At 43.1% G+C, this 16,394-nt stretch overlaps 1 long non-coding RNA gene and 3 pseudogenes across 2 annotated transcripts in view; all 4 read right to left on the bottom strand.

Moving 5' to 3' along the window:
• The window catches only part of LOC128585720 (uncharacterized), an 88,458-nt gene that overhangs the window by 32,607 nt on the left and 39,457 nt on the right, over positions 1 to 16,394 (bottom strand). The window lies entirely within an intron of this gene.
• On the bottom strand, positions 1,496 to 3,409 carry LOC128585719 (histone H1.0-like; annotated as a pseudogene).
• Positions 9,939 to 11,496, bottom strand: LOC128585715 (heterogeneous nuclear ribonucleoprotein H2-like; annotated as a pseudogene). Its single transcript, XR_008380094.1, has 2 exons — positions 10,768 to 11,496; positions 9,939 to 10,731 (listed from the first exon to the last, which is right to left on the bottom strand). The product of XR_008380094.1 is annotated as a heterogeneous nuclear ribonucleoprotein H2-like (transcript).
• On the bottom strand, positions 14,524 to 15,377 carry LOC128585475 (protein SET-like; annotated as a pseudogene).

The raw sequence follows: 16,394 nt of genomic DNA, 5'->3' as shown, positions 1-16,394 counted from the left end.
TTGTTAGGGAACCAACATGCCCAAGTTCTGAATTCAAAGGCTAGAAAGGACCCGAGGAATCATTTGATCCATCCCAATCTCACCTGTCCTTCGATCTTTTAGATTAGAAAAAAGAAAATTGCTCTTTCCAGCCAGTGCCGAGGACAGGCATCTCTTGGGACAATTGGCACAAACGCCACAGGACAGGGGCAAGAGAAAGCCCCAGGGCAAGAAGTGTGGGTTGGGACGTCCCGCTGCCAACCCTAAGATTGGCCCTCACCGCATACACACAGTCTGTGTGTGGGGGGGGGTAACAAGAAATACCATGCCCTGAGACTGGACATGGGGAATGTCTAAGGCTCTGAGTGTTGTACCAGGAGATCACGGATCACTGATGTTGTCTACAGTGCATACAGGGATGGTTGGTTCTCACCAAGACCTTGTGGAAGGACTGCAAAGTGTGTACTGATGGCGTTGCACTGACAGCGGTAGGCAGGGTGGCTCACGCCTGTAATCCTAGCACTCTGGGAGGCCGAGGCAGGTGGATTGCCTGAGCTCACAGGTTCGAGACCAGCCTGAGCAAGAGCGAGACCTCGTGTCTAGAAATAGCCGGCTGTTGTGATGGGCTCTTGTAGTCCCAGCTACTTGGGAGGCTGAGGCAAGATAATCGCTTAAGCCCAAGAGTTGGAGGTTGCTATGAGCTATGACGCCATGGCAGTCTACCAAGGGTGACAAAGTAACACTGTTTCAAAAAAAAAATTGAAATCTAGGTAGGTTGAATGGACTGTCCTTAATCACTCTACTAGTAAATTAGCAGATAGAAAAACCATGTTCCCTAACTCCATGTCTAGGGATCTTACATTTTATTTAGACCTCAAAAGGAATAACAAGAACAAATAACACAAGTTAACATGATACAAACCATATGCACAGAAATATTATGGAATCTAAATTAAAGGAATAAATGTCTGAAATGAGTTAGTCAGGAAAGGTTTCTTTGGAGGAAGGTCTGAAAAATGTGATGGGTAGGAAATTGTCAGAAATTCAATTCCATTCAACTATTTTCTGAATGCCTAATATAGACTAAGTATCCCTTGCCTGAAATTCTTGGGACTAGAAGTGCTTTAGATTTCAAAATTTTTTGGATTAGGGGATAGTTGCATATACATAATGAGATATCTTAGAGATAAAATCCAAGTCTAAACACAACATTCAGTGGTTTCATATATACCTTATTCACATAGGCTATGATTATTTTTCCCTTGAGGACACTGAATAAACTGTTTTGACTACAAGCCATCTTCTGAGATCAGGTGTGGAATTTTCCACTTGTGACATCATATCATTGCTCAAAACTTTTTGGATTTTAGATTTTTTAATTAGTGATGCTCAATCTGTATATGCAAAGCAGTTGACGTAAGGAGAAGAGTCATAAAGATTATCACTTGGTTTTGGCTTAAAAGATAGCAAATTTATTAACTAATGGAATTGATTTTTTTATTTTTTTTTCCTTTTCCAATTTTATTTTTAAAGTTTTAAAATTACAAAGACAGCAAAACTTTGCCGGCACAAATAACACTTATTTAAAAAAAAAGGGGGGGGTAGGGGCACGATCTTCCTTTTAAAATTAAGAGACAACTGTACAGGTTTTTTCTCACAGCTCCTGGGCATGAAACGTTGAGTACTAGCCCTAGATATGTGAGTGCATACACACTCACGGACCTAGCTCAGTAAAACTACTTAGCAAATTCAAAATCGACTGCAGTATCTTGCTGTCCACTCCCTTCCCACTCCCCCTCCCCAGCTACAACTACTTATAAAAGACTCGGAAGTAAAAAGGGTTTAACTGGCTATTGGTGGGACTGGAGCCTCACCAGACCAAGCAAAGCCACCCGTTTCTTGTATGGGAAAAGCAAAAAACTAAAGGAAGTCTTCCCGGAACACAATCCATCAATTGTGTGGAAAAACCCAAGTTTCAACAGGGCACACTGAGGCACTTGGCTGACTGACTCCCCACCCTCCCCCCAAAGTTTCCATTCCTGGTTAACAAGACTTTGCCCAAGCCACAAAGAGCCCCCAATGGCCAGTATCTAGCTGACTGGGAGAAGCTGCTGCTCCTAACCAGCTGTCACTTTGCCTACCCTGCCCCAGCCCCAGCCCCTTCCCCAAGACAATAGGCCACAAGGGCAGACCAACAGAAGTGAGAAGAAAACTGGGTTTGGACCCTCCCCCCCCACTGCTCACCAACTGGGAGATGGAAGTCAGCCCAGGAGACCCTGCTTTTTTTCTTCTACCTCCCTTTTTCAGGATAGCTGCTGCCAACTCTCTCTTCTCACCAAAGGTTCTGAAACCCAGAGGGGTGTCCAATTTAAAGAAAGCTTTCTGGCTTTAAAGATATTCCTCCTACTTCACAATTTCTGGTCTCACTCTCCTCTAGCTAGAACAAACCGCCTTGCCTGTTCTCTCCTTCCCCATGTACCTTCGTAAAAAACAAACAATTGGACAAAACAAAACACACAGGCCCACCAAAATCCCTAGCTCCATAAGTAGATTAATAACAAAACAAAGTATAAGTACATTCTCATCATTACAGAGATGAGATGCTGTTGCTGTCCTTAAGGTTAAGGAAAAACGAATTATTCAATAACTTCTGAGGAATCCAAATTGTGTCTTATGAAGTCAGAATAAAAGGGGGCTACAGATGAGAATTAAGGGGGGGGGAAAGAAAAGTATTTACAGAAAATAGGAGTGTCCACAAGAAAAGACTTCATTGTCACTTCTTCTTGCCGGCCCTCTTGGCACTGGACTTTGCTTTGGGTTTCACCGATTTGGCCTTCTTGGGCTTGGATACTTTGACTGGCTTGGCTTTGACAGTCTTGGGTTTTTTGGTTTTCTTGGGCGTGGCAGCTGGCTTCTTCTTGGCGTTCTTGACTGGGGTGGCTTTGGGTTTCTTGCTTGGGGCCTTGGAGGCTGCAGCCTTCTTGGGCTTGGCTGCCTTCTTTGGCATGGCCACCTTCTTCACTTCCTACTTGGTCTTCTTGAAGGCCACAGACTTCTTGGGCTCACCACTCTTGGCCAGCCGGAACGACCCTGAGGCACCCACCCCTTTGGTCTGCTTGAGGACACCAGTGGTGACCTGACGCTTGATGGACAACTTGATCTGCGAGTGGGCGTTCTCACCCACCTTGTAGTGACTCTTGATATACTTCTGGATAGACTGGGGCGAGGAACCAGCGCGGTTCTTCTCAGCCTGGATGGCAGCCACGATCATGTCTGACTACTTGGGGTGATCTGTGGACTTCTTGGAGGCCTTGGACCGCTTAGGCTTGGCCACAGGAGTAGATGTAGAGTTCTCAGTCATGGTGGTCTCCCTGGTCTGGCTGTTGAAGACGCCTTCCAAAAGGCCAGCCCTCGTTGGAGGCTGAGCAAAACCTGCCTGGGGATCTGCTCTCGAGCCCCTGACTACCGAGCCAGTCCGGAGTCTGGCTCCCGGGGGATGCGGGGGCGAGGAGTCGCTGCTTCTCCCCGGCTGGGCTGGCGGGAGGGCTCTTTGGGCCGGCTCTGCGTGGCCCAGCTCCGCGGGTGTGTTGCTTGGTCTTGGAGCTTGGCTATGCCTCTGCCTCTGCCTCTGCCTCTGCCTCTGCCTCTGCCTCTGCCTCTGCATCTGCCTCCTTTTTCCCAGCTCCGCGTCTAACTAATGGAATTTATTAAAGGCAAAAGGAGAATAAGTGAAGTCAATCACACAGTCAGTCATTAGCCAGCAAGAGGAGAAAAGTGGACTCTTGGAAATATTGTGCTGGCAAACAGAAGCTAGCCCTCTCTACCTACAGAGGGAGAACTCAAATTATATTAAGGTTCCAGAGGGGAAGGTCTTCTAAATTTAAGCTGGAAATGGAGAAACAGTCACCAACTTATATTTCAAAAACATCTGGAGTTTGTGGAGCTAGAACATATTCTTCTCAGTAAAGTATCTTGAGAATGGAAGAAAAAGTATCCAATGTACTCACCCCTACTATGAAACTAATTTAGGACCCTCACATGAAAGCTATAACCCAGTTACAACCTAAGAATAGGGGAAAGGGTAGGGAGGGAGGGGGGAGGTAGGTAGAGGGAGAGGGCATTGAAAGGATCACACCTGTGGTGCATCTTACAAGGGTATATGTGAGGCTTGGTAAATGTGGAATGTAAATGTCTTAGCAAAGTAACTAAGAAAATGCCAAGAGGGCTATGTCAACTAATGTGATGAAAGCAAAATGCGTTAAGCCTGACTCTGGAGCCACCTTGAGCCAGCTCTAGTGGTTATATGTATTTCTAAGCCAAAAATTGGGCACACAAAATACAAGTGCACTTGTGAACACAATGGGCCAGAATATTTAAATGAAGACTAAATGTTATTCTGGTCCTAGGTGATGCTTCCAGAATATTCCACTGCATTAGTTTTCTTGTTTGCCAAAGGTAAATACATTCCAGAGGAGAATCATACTCTACTCAGTCATGAGAGCCTTCCATAGTCATAAAAGAAGCATCAAGGGTCTACTTCCATCTAAGGCAAACCCTTGGTGGAAAGAAAAGCCATAGGCAAGTCTTTGATAAAATGAGATGGTAAATAACCTATCAGTTCACAGGCCAGCAAGTTTTCTATAGAGCCTTGTATGTACAGGACTCATATTTAAATTCTAAATATAAACTGTAATAAGCTGTTAATGACCTTGGCTAGTGTGGTCTTTAGGTATCATAAGATACTCAAACTGCAATATTAACTCAGTTTATCTATTACTTGTCCAGAGGCAATACAATTATTTTAAGATCCTTTATGGTTATTCAAAAGCCATAAACAATTCCAAAATTTAGTATAATAACTGTAGGAAGCTTTGTGGATAGTCTTACCCTAAAACTGTCATACAAGCCATTCATCAAGCCCAGTCCACACAAAATAACATAATGATGATGCCTTTTATGTAAATAGAAATTTCTCTTTTGATGATAGTAGATTTGCATGAATTTATCTTCACTTTCTCAACTACTTCCTCTAGTGACAAGAGTCCAGCCGTAAGTGAAGTTGCTAACAGTGACAAGAAGCTATCACCTTGGCCCATTATTGCTGGGATTGAGATAAACAGCCACATAGAAACATAGTCCAAAGTTAGAACAGAAAACCCAGGAAGATTCAGGACTCACATTTGCTGATACCATTACTGTCATAAGTCAAGCAGCATTTCTCCTTCATTAGCACAATATTTCAAATTTCAATATATCACCAAAGTATTTTCTTACAAACAGATTTGCAAAACTCTGTGCTTTGGGTTTCTACGTAGTGAATTTCTCATTCTCATTTCCTGTCTTTACCTTGCCTAGAAAGTGAGCTAATTTACCTTTATGATTCAGTGTGTACTTTGGTATTTTATCAAGAAATAATATCTTTTAAAATGTATATATTCACAACTTGGCGCCTGTAGCTCAGTGAGTACGGCGCCAGCCACATACACCAAAGCTGGCGGGTTCAAGCCTGGCCTGGGCCTACTAACCAACAATGACAACTGCAAGCAAAAAATAGCCAGGCACTGTGGCTGGTGCCTGTAGTCCCAGCTACTTGGGAGGCTGAGGCAAGAGAATGGCTTAAGCCCAAGAGTTTGAGGTTGCTGTGAGCTGTGATGCCATAGAAGTCTACCGAGGGCAACATAGTGAGACTCTGTCTCAAAAAAAAAAAAAAAAAATAAGTATATATTTCCATAGGATATTCCTGAAAGTTATATGCAAAACTGGTTATACCTGGAGTGGTTGGGGGAGGGGGAAAGGTAGAAGGGGCCTTTTCACTTAGACCATTCAGTGAATTTTATACTTTGTGCAAATATCATCTACTCATTTAAGAAAGATATTTTAAAACTTTTTTTTTTTTTGAGACAGAGTATCACTTTGTCACCCTTGATAGATTGCCCTGGCGTCATAGCTCACAATAACCTCAAACTCTTGGGCTCAAAGCCATTCTCTTGCCTCAGCCTCCCAAGTAGTTGGGAGTACAGGAGCCCGCCATAGCACCTGGCTATTTTTAGAAATAGGGTCTCACTCTTGCTCAGGCTGGTTTCGAACTCCAGAGCTCAGGTGATCCACTTGCCTTGGCCTCCCAGAGTGCTAGGATTACAGGCATGAGCCACTGCACCCAGCCTTTTAAAACATTTTTAAATGAACAAACAAAACTTCTTGTTGAACTTCTTAATCCCTGAATATGTTTCAGCAATGACCAAGATTAAACTGCAGACTGGGTGTGATATCTCTTGTCTGTAATCCCAGTACTCTGGGAGGCCAAGGTAGAAGGATTGCTCCAGCTTAGGAATTTGAGACCAGGCTGAGCTAGAGCAAAACCCCATCTCTACTAAAAAAAGAAGAAGAAAAAAGAAGAAGAAAAAAAACTAGCTGGCTCAGCGCCTGTAGCTCCAGCAGCTAGGGCACCAGCCACATAACACTGGAGCTGGCCGGTTTGAGTCCAGCCCCGGCCTGCCAAACAACAATGGCAACTACAACAAAAAATAGCTAGGCATTGTGGTGGGTGCCTATAGTCCCAGCTACTTGGGAGGCTGAGGTAAGAGAATCGCTTAAGCCCAACAGTTTGAAGTTGCTGTGAGCTGTGATGCCACAGCACTCTACCCAGGGTGACAGCTTGAGACTCTGTCTCAAAAAAAAAAAGAAAGAAAACAAAAACTAGCTTAGGGTCATTACAGCACCTGTAGTCCCAGTTACTCAGGGGCTGAGGCAGGAAGATCTGCCTGAGTCCAGGAGTTTGAGGTTGCAATAAGTTATGATGATGCTTCTGTACTCTAGCTGGGGCAACAGAGTGAGACTCTGTCTCAGGGAAAACCAAAACAAAAACCAGAACCAACCAAACAAAAACAACAACAACAAAAAGCCACAAGATTAAACAACAAGGATTTCCAGAGTTTCAAAGGCATCAGCTCCAATCTGATCCACCTGCTCCTCATTTCCCCTCCAGTGTATCATATGATAGGTTTTCTTTCAAACATTCAGCAAAGTTAATTTGAAAAAAAAAAAAAATCCTGAGAATTTTGTGTCACTGTTCAAAGTATCTGATTCTTGAGATGTACCAAACCACAGCTGGGAATCACAGAAATGCAGATGCTAAGAGTGTTAGGTAAATTTTTAAAAATTGGCAGAATCCAGTGATGTATAAATGTATGTAAATTCTACCTGGTTTACTCCATTTCTCTTCTGCTTATTAAATTCAATATCAATTATTTGAGTGTTGGCAAAAATCTCTAAATTGTAACGTAAGGTTGAAACATTAAGTAGATAAATGTAGTGAATGGTTAAGGGATCTATAGTAAAAAAAAATTTTTTTTTTTTTGCAGTTTTTGGCCAGGGCTGGGTTTGAACACGCTACCTCTGGCATATGGGGTCAGTGCCCTACTCTGTTGAGCCACAGGTGCCGCCCATAGTAAAAATTTTTTAAAAAATTTATTTATTATTAAATCATAGTTATGTACATTAATGCAATCATGGGGCACCATACACTGGTTTTATATACCATTTGACATATTTTCATCACTATAATAAAAATTTTAAGATAGCATTTTGAAATGAGAGACAAGAAAACCTCTATTTCCCCATCCCTCCTCAAAATACATATTTATTATACTTGTATGACCTAGAAACTCTGAAATTTTTAACACTACAAAAAGGAAGGCATGAGCTGGCATGGGGGTCCGCACCTGTAATTCTAGCCCTCTGGGAGGCTGAGGTGGAAGGATTGCTTCAGCTTGGGAGTTCAAGACCAGCCTGAGCTAGAGTGAGACCCTTTCTCTACTAAAAATAGAAAAATTAGTCCAGCATCTGAGGTGAGTGGACTGTTTGAGCCCAAGAGTTAGAGGCTGCTGTGAGCCGTGATGACAACATGATGCTCCACCCAGAAGGACAGAGTGAGACTGTATCTCAAAACAAACAAACAAACAAAAAAAAAACTAAAAAAAAGTTTTGGTAGTTAAAAGTGTTTAGCACAGCATCTAGCATATAGTAAATGCTCAATAAATTACAGCTATTACTATTTGTTCTTTTTGTACAGTCTTCTCTGGAAAGTAGAGGAGCCCTGGAAAGTATAAAGTGTACACAGTGGCCCTTCAACCAAATTCTTATGTTTTCCTGCCCACACTCTACTGGAGTGGGAGGGGTGAACAGAGCAAGTGCCCATTCTCTTAGTAAAAAGGCCTTTAGCTCTCGCCTGGGGGCTGTACACATACCTTGACCATAGGGCTTGTCTCCAAGTCATTTTTTGTCACAGGGTTAACATGTTACATGAGTCAGATCTAAAATTCTGGGCCCCTCAAAGGCTGCCGGGTCTCCCTGTTTAATCAGACATGAAACAAATCGCGTGCTGTGGCAGAGGCGTACAAACACGCTTTAATTACAATATTGTAACACCAATTAGAGATCTATCTAATCGAGGACTCGGCACTTCCTGCTCGGATATTACTCCCATGTTGGGATAATTACTGCTAATTAAGCTTGGAACTAATTAGGCTAAATGATCTCATTTATACCAACAAAGATGACTTCTAGGAGTTCATAAGAAAAACTAGAGTGATTTTATCATTCCTGGACTATTTGGCATTTCACACTGGAAATAAAACACCTTCCCCTGACATCAAGGTGCACAGATGGTTTGTTCCTCTGGAATTCTGGTCCTAAGCGGCAGTAGGCACTTCTGTCTACAGAGATTCTCCTCTACAGTGAAACAGGTACTGTGAAAACACTAGCCACACAAATCAGGCTATGATTTTCCACAAATGCCAATCACGGTCTCAGCAAGGGGCAGCCACTGAGTGATAACAGTGCAAGGGGGATCCACCCACAGCCTTGTTCAGCATCTCTTTCGCTCTGCGGTTACATAGAGCTCGATGTTCTACAATGGTTACATTTAAAAGAGCTTGATGTTCTACAACATCATCACAGCATAGAGTGAGGCATGGGGGTGGGGGTCAGTCAGGCAGACTCAGGTTTGCCTGGATGACTTATTCAACCCAAGCCTCAGTTTCTAATTCTAGGTTAGAGAAAATAATGCTGCCATCTGGAATATCTTTTTTCTTTTCTTTTCTTTTTTTTTTTGAGACAAGAGTCTCACTTTGTCACCCTTGGTAGAGTGCTGTAGCATCATAGCTCACAGCAGCCTCAAACTCTTGGGCTCAAGTGATTCTCTTGCCTCAGCCTCCCAAGTAGCTGGGACTACAGGCACCCACCACAGCACTTGGCTATTTTTTTTTTTTCCAGTTTTTAAAAGGAAAATTTATTTAACAAGTTTCACTTAGTACAATACATCTAAATGGAAATCACAATACGAGGAAAGATTTAAATCAAAGCCTCAGAATTTTATACAAACGACACGACCAAACTCCTAAAGTATTGGTATTACATCTCAAAATTGTCCCAGATCTTTAAAAAAAACTTAAAAGTGTACACTCACGTGCCTTACAGGATATTAAACCAAAAAGCTAGAATTAACAAACATGCCAAATGTTTTCACTTTGAATCGTAGACACAGCTCCTATATTTTAGTTTTACAGAAAAGCATGTTTTTCAACATGCATCCAAAGTTTTCAATGTATTGTGGTTATAAGAGCAACATTTAACATAAGTGAAACTGCTTTAACCTAAATACGCTTACTGCTTAGGTACACTCCTACAACATAACTAACTTGAGGAAAGCTGAAAATTGTTTTAACAGTTGTGGTCAATACTGAACTTTGTTATTATGTCCTATATGAATGTTTCAGTGTTCAAAATTACTGAGCTTGAAGTTTTAAAGCAATCTTGACTTTCACTTTACAGTAAGCATGAATCACAAGCTTGTAATGCAAAACTGTTAAACTTAATTTTTGTTTTCTTAAAAAAGGAGAAAGACAATGAAAAAGAGAGAAAGAAAGGAAGAAAGGAAAAGTTAGTTAGGTGACCAAGAGTGATCAGAATGAATTATATTTCCCATTTATACCAATCATACTGGATATACTAGACATCCCTCCCATTCTATTCAACTCCCATAAATGCACAGCTTTTATTTCTGTAGTGGCTGTTTAGTGCTTCTTATCAACCTAAGCAAGGTTTGACTGATAGTCACTGGAGTTTTCCTGCAGAACTTGGTCATACCCACTCATACTGCTCTGACCACCATAACCACCTCCATAGCCACCACTCAGCTGCTGGCTGGCAGGACCCCCATAACTAGACTGGTTGGATAAGCCCATCCCTCCCATCATTTGACTACCATAAGCACCACCACTTGCCCCCGCTGTAGAATTCAAAAAGAGTTCTACATAGCTGTGATCATATGCCCCTCCACTTGTTCCTGCTGTAGAATTTAAGAAGAGCTCCACATATCTGTGTTGCATATTAGCTTTGTCTTTTGCCATAGCTGCCACGGCATCCTCATGAGTAGCAAATTCAACATCTGCCTCACCAGTAATTCTGCCATCGGGTCCAATTTCAATGTGTACTCTCATGGGGTTAAGAGGTGAGAAGAAATTATAAATATCATTCTCAGTGGCTCGGTAAGGTAACCCCCTCATGTGTACACAGTGCCCTGTGGTGCTTTGGAAACTGGACCCACCATCTCCATATCTATGATCAGACATTCCTGAAAAACAGTAATTGAGGTCTCTTCCAAATCTATCAGACCCAAAGCCATATCCATCATTATAACCACCATAGTCATCGTAGCCTCCATACCCTCCACCATAGGCACCCTGCCTCATCCTTTCAAACCCAGCTCCCCTACCAATGCTATTATACCCTCTGCCAGCCCCTGGCCTATCATAGGGACCTGGCCACTGCATAGCCATGAGCTTTCGAGGGGGATCATAGTGGGTTCAAACTTCAGCTCGGCTACTCTTAAAGATTTCAATGATCCTGTGCCCTATTCTTTCCTTGTGTTTCTTTAAGGCCTTCTCAGCTATCTCCTGCAAAGCAAATTGCACAAAAGCCTCCCCTGTGCTTCGCCCTTGAAAGTCCACTGGCAGTGTCATCCCATTTGGCACAATTTCCAACCCTGAAAAGAACTGAACAATCTCTTCTTTGCTACAGCCAAATGGGAGTCCTCTAAGCCGGACGAAGCCATCATTGGCAGTATCAGGACTATTCGGACCTGTATGCTTCAACACCCAATCCATTTCAACACTGTTGGACTTGAATACTTCAACATATCTGTGTCCCATGGTTTCTCTGTCCTTCTTCAAAGCCAATTTCACTTCATCTTCGGATTCAAGTTCAACAAATGCTTCACCACTTGGTCTTCCTTCTCTGGTGTAGATGAAACGAATACCTGATGTGCCATTTTGGATTTTGCAATCAGAGAAGAAGCGCATCACTTCATCAGCTGAGCAGGACCAGGGTAGGCCCCTGACCTTCACCACGAAACCCTCCCTGCCTTCTGTGCTCAGCATCATGGTGAATGTTGGGTTCCTGATGGCAAGATTGACTTAATAGGATTGTGGTGTGGCTTTATCGATACCGGGTAATTTTCCTCCTCCTTCCCTCAAACAGCTGTAGAGAGACGATAGACCACTTGGCTATTTTTTAGAGGCGAGGTCTCGCTCTGGCTCAGGCTGGTCTTGAACCCATGAGCTCAGGCAATCCATCCATCTTGGCCGCCCAGAGTGCTAGAACCATCTGGCATTTCTGTGAGGGTGTAACACACACAGAGGGCAAAATGGTACCTGGCACATAGCAGCCTTCACCAAGTAATAGGATTTCTTTTTCTTCAAGGCACCATGAGACCCACTTCCTGAACTAAATTCCACATCTTAGCTGTTCTGTTACTGTCTCCAGGCATAGTACAGTGAGAGTGAAACAAAGAACATGATGGGGAGTTAGGGAACCTCTCACTAGCCCTGTGACTTGAGGAAATTCTTCTCCTTCCTGGAAAATGACATCATTCACTGCACATGGTGATCTAGGCACACTGTGTTGAATGGTATTACCTGAGTTTTCTGACTTAACCTTTATGGCAATACTCCCTGTTGTTTTTTTTTTTGTAGAGACAGGGTCTCACTTTATGGCCCTCGGTAGAGTGCCATGGCCTCACACAGCTCACAGCAACCTCCAACTCCTGGGCTTAAGTGATTCTCTTGCCTCAGCCTCCCGAGTAGCTGGGACTACAGGCGTCCGCCACAACGCCCGGCTATTTTTTGGTTGCAGTTTGGCTGCGGCCGGGTTTGAACCCGTCACCCTCGGTATATGGGGCCGGCGCCTTACCGACTGAGCCACAGGCGCCGCCCAATACTCCCTGTTTTAAAGATAAGAACACTGAGACCCAAATAAATATGTAATTTCAAAACAAAACAAATCCTCACCTCTAGTAAATGACAAGGTCAGGAAGTGAACTCACATCTCACTCCAGAGCCTACTTTATTAATCACTGTCACACTGATCCCCCACTCCCAAACCAATTTTTTTTTTTTGAGACAAGAGTCTCACTATGTTGCCCTCAGTAAAGTGCCTTGACGTCACAGCTCACAGCAACCTCAAACTCCTGGGCTTAAGTGATTCGCTTGCCTCAGCCTCCCAAGTAGCTGGGACTACAGGCATCCACCACAATGCCCAGCTATTCTTTGGTTGTAGTTGTCGTTGTTTAGCTGGCCCAGGCTGGGTTCGAACCCACCACATCTGATGTATATGGCTGGTTCCCTAGCCACTGAGCTACACACAGTGAGCCCCCCCAAACCATTTGTAACTGAGGGACCTGGAGATAACATTGTCAAAGTCCCTTGTGCATCTGAGATTCTGGTTCTATCTTACAGAGTGCAGGTCTCAATCTTGTCCTTAGCCAGCAATCTTCATCTACCGTGAAGTCTTTACTGTGTGTCTAATATGAACTTCATCCCATGGAGAATAAGCCACTCCCCTAACACAGACATCCGGACAAATAAGTCTAATGAGACACTCCACACACACAGGTACTTACAAAGGTAATCATACACACGCATGTGCACACACAAACACGCACAGATATTCTTTGCTGGACTGTTCCATCTGGGAGAAACAAAAAATAATAAATAAAGCCCCAGATTCTGTTCTGAAATATTATAGAGGATTGAAATCTTTAGCCTGTGAACTCTTCCTTTTAAAGAGATGCCATCTCAGGTCAAGAGTTTCCTCTACCACCAGAGCTGAAGCCTATCCTTGAAGTGATTTCTACTGATGCTAGAGGAAGCCAGGAACGGAACCACATCAGTCACCAGGCTTTCTCTGAAAAGGAGAAAAAGGCTGCTCTAAACTTGGTACCCAGGCCTCTGGACCCAACTACAGTGTAAAATCTAGGAGGGCACAATGTTTTGCGAAATGCCTTATCTCCTGCACCTAGAACAGGGGCTGGCATATAAGAGATGCTCAATAAATGTATGTAAAACAAAAGAATAGAGAAAAGGATAGAGTTCTGGGTTCCAGTGCAGGAATTTGGGGCAAAACCAAGGGAGCACATGTGCCTCTTCATACATGCAGTGGTCTGGGAAGGTACATTTCCCCCTTCTTTCTGTGCTCTCTCCTCGGGAGGCAACATCCTTTAGAAGTGTGGGCTTCTCTTTGACTCTCCCGTCTGAAGGCTGCTGACAGCCATACCTTGTTGTGAGGTCAGGTCATGTCTCTGATTTCCATCACCCTGATTTCTATTTTCCTGACTCTGTGTAGGAAAATGGGAGTGGGATGCAGGGGAAAGGGTTTCTTTTTTTTTTAATCTGGTGAAGAAGATCTCAGGGTCCTCAACATAACCTGGGGTGGGACTTGTCTAACAGGACCTAAGGAACAGATTAACATGTTCATGGTCATCCTGGCCTCCACAGTTACTCGGGTGGATTTATATGGACCAAGATCTATATGAGCTAAGGATTTCTTCCTCATTTTCTACTGGCCACGAGGACCAGTTCCTTATCATTCCTAAGCTCATGGGCAGCCCTGGCAAGCAGGGGACTTAAAGAAGGGCCCTGGTTACAGGAAACCCCAGTTTGACATATTAGACCACACTTTCTTTTTTCTTTTTTGTGACAGAGTCTCACTCTGTTGTCCTGTTTTGAGTGCCATGATATCATAGCTCATAGCAACCTCAAACTCTTGGGCTTAAGCAATCCTCTTGCTTCAGCCTCCCGAGTAGCTGGGACTACAGGTGCTCCGGCACAAGGCTTGGCTAGTCTTTTTTTTTTTTTTTTTTTCCCCAGGATTATAGGCATGAGCTACCATCAAAGAGCACACTTTTAAGAAATACTAAAAGAAGGCAGGAAATGGCCTCTTAGAACTGATCTTAAAACATAATAGGTAATTAATTCAAGAGGATGAAAAAGTGAATAAATAAATGGTTTGGCAAAATTAAGAAACCTTTTTTTTTTCTTTTCCCATTGTATTCTGCTCAAGGTATCTCCCCCCAAAATAAGTTGAGAATCGTGGTGTAGACCTCAAGAACAGGGCAACTGAGCACAAGAGGAAAAAAAAAAAAGACTGCAACTTGCTCCCAGGGACTGGAGAAAAAATTTTAAAAGGTTGGAATCCATCAGTGTTCTGTTAGGCATCTTCTCCTTCATCCTCCTCCTTCCTCCCCTTCATCATCGTCTTCATCTTCTCCACCTTCATCCTCATCCCCTTCTTCATCAATATCTTCCAAACCTTCTTCTTCTTCATCATCATCTTCTTCTCCTCCTCCTCCTCCTTATTCATTATCCATATCAGGAACCAAGTAGTACTGTAATGGATTTGGCCAAATATCATCTTTGATGACCTCTCCTAATTCATCTGCACCTGCATCAGAATGGTCAGGAAGCCAGGTAAGGAAGCTCTCTGGTTCCTCATGCTGCCTCTTCCTGCTGGCTTTATTCTGTGTTTGACTGGAACGGTTTGTCAAATCCTTTCCAGATTTCCACTGGATTTCAGTGGACTTTGAAGATGGATCACCACTCTCATTCAGATGAAATTCTTTGGAGAGAACTTCATTTTTGAAGTAAGGGTTTTCATCAAAATAAAAATCTATTCTGTAACCTGATTTAATACCTTCAAATTCTGTCACTTCAACTCTGGTCAAATAATGCAGTGCCTCTTCATCCTCCTCCCCAAGCAGTGGTTGACAAATGTTGTTACCCCAAAATTTGGGATTTTGGCAATCAATTCTGACCTCTTCTGAAAAAATGGTTGGCGGAGTTTGTTATATTTCTGTTCTACTTTCAAAATCTCCTCACTGGCTTGTTCATTAAGTCTGTCTATTTCATTTTTTACTTCATCAATATGTTCAATTGCTTCCTGCTGTTCTTTTTCTTTCTTTTTCAGCATCCCTGAGAGCCTGAGGTGTCCTGCGGTCTGGGAGCAGTAGGCAGTCTTGGTTTCTCCTTCTGAGGAGGGAGTGGAGACTGGCGTTTGGGGGCCATGCTGCCGGGAAACTCCGAGAACCTAACCACAGGTCTCCTAGCTCGGCAAAAAGACTCTCTGAAAACTCTAAGAAACCTTTTATAAGGGGATTCATCACGCAATTCTCCTGATTCTCATTTTGTCTTTTATATAAAGAGTTTTAATATATCATTTTTATTCCTTAATATAGCTGAATTTCAAAAGTTTCTGTGCTGCTAAGACATGCCAGAGAGATGAGAGGCTCAGTGGGTAGGGTGGTGAGAGAAATAGTCAGAATCCCCAAACCAGCAAAGCACGTCTATAAGAGTATTTTGGTAAGTCAACAGACTCCTCCATTTAACAGATGAAAAAGCTGTGGCTCCAATAGTTTACACCACGTGCCCAAGTCCACACAACTATGCCTGTTTGCAAATAGGATGTTGGATGTTTGCCTGAGGAAACACACCAGCTTTCCTAATCTGAAGCAAAAGAAAAGCTAACATGCTTTATGTCCATAAAGTTGCCAAAAAGCAAGGCCTTCCATTTAATGGCATCAGAGAAGTCCTCCAGTGAATAGGGGACTTTCAGCAATCAAAGACTGACTTCTATAAAGGACAAAGGGGCTTATGGAGCTGATGTTCTGTTTATTATTTTCTCCTACTGTGGCCAGGAGTAGCCCCAAATGGGGTGGATTTCTTCAGGAATGTGTGTGTCCAGTCAGTGTCCTTTAAGGAATAAGCTCATCTTTAAAAGTATCATCCAATGTTCTTTTCTTTTCTTTTTCTTTTTTTTTTAATTGAGACAGAGTCTTACTTTGTCACCCTCGGTAGAGTGTGGCATCAGAGCTCATAGCAACCTCAAACTATTGGGCTCAAGCGATTCTCTTGCCTCAGCCTCCTGAGTAGCTGAGACTACAAGTGCCCTCCACAACACTGGGCTATTTTTTGTTGCTGTTGTTGTTGTATTAGCAGCCACAGAGCATGTGGCCAGCTCCCTAACCACTTAGCTACAGGAACCCAGCCCAGTGAAAATAATTCAAAAAGATACGCATGACTACA

The sequence above is a fragment of the Nycticebus coucang genome, chromosome 5 (genome assembly GCF_027406575.1).
Source record: "Nycticebus coucang isolate mNycCou1 chromosome 5, mNycCou1.pri, whole genome shotgun sequence".
Lineage (NCBI taxonomy): Eukaryota > Metazoa > Chordata > Mammalia > Primates > Lorisidae > Nycticebus > Nycticebus coucang.
This window is presented reverse-complemented; position numbering and strand designations above follow the sequence as displayed.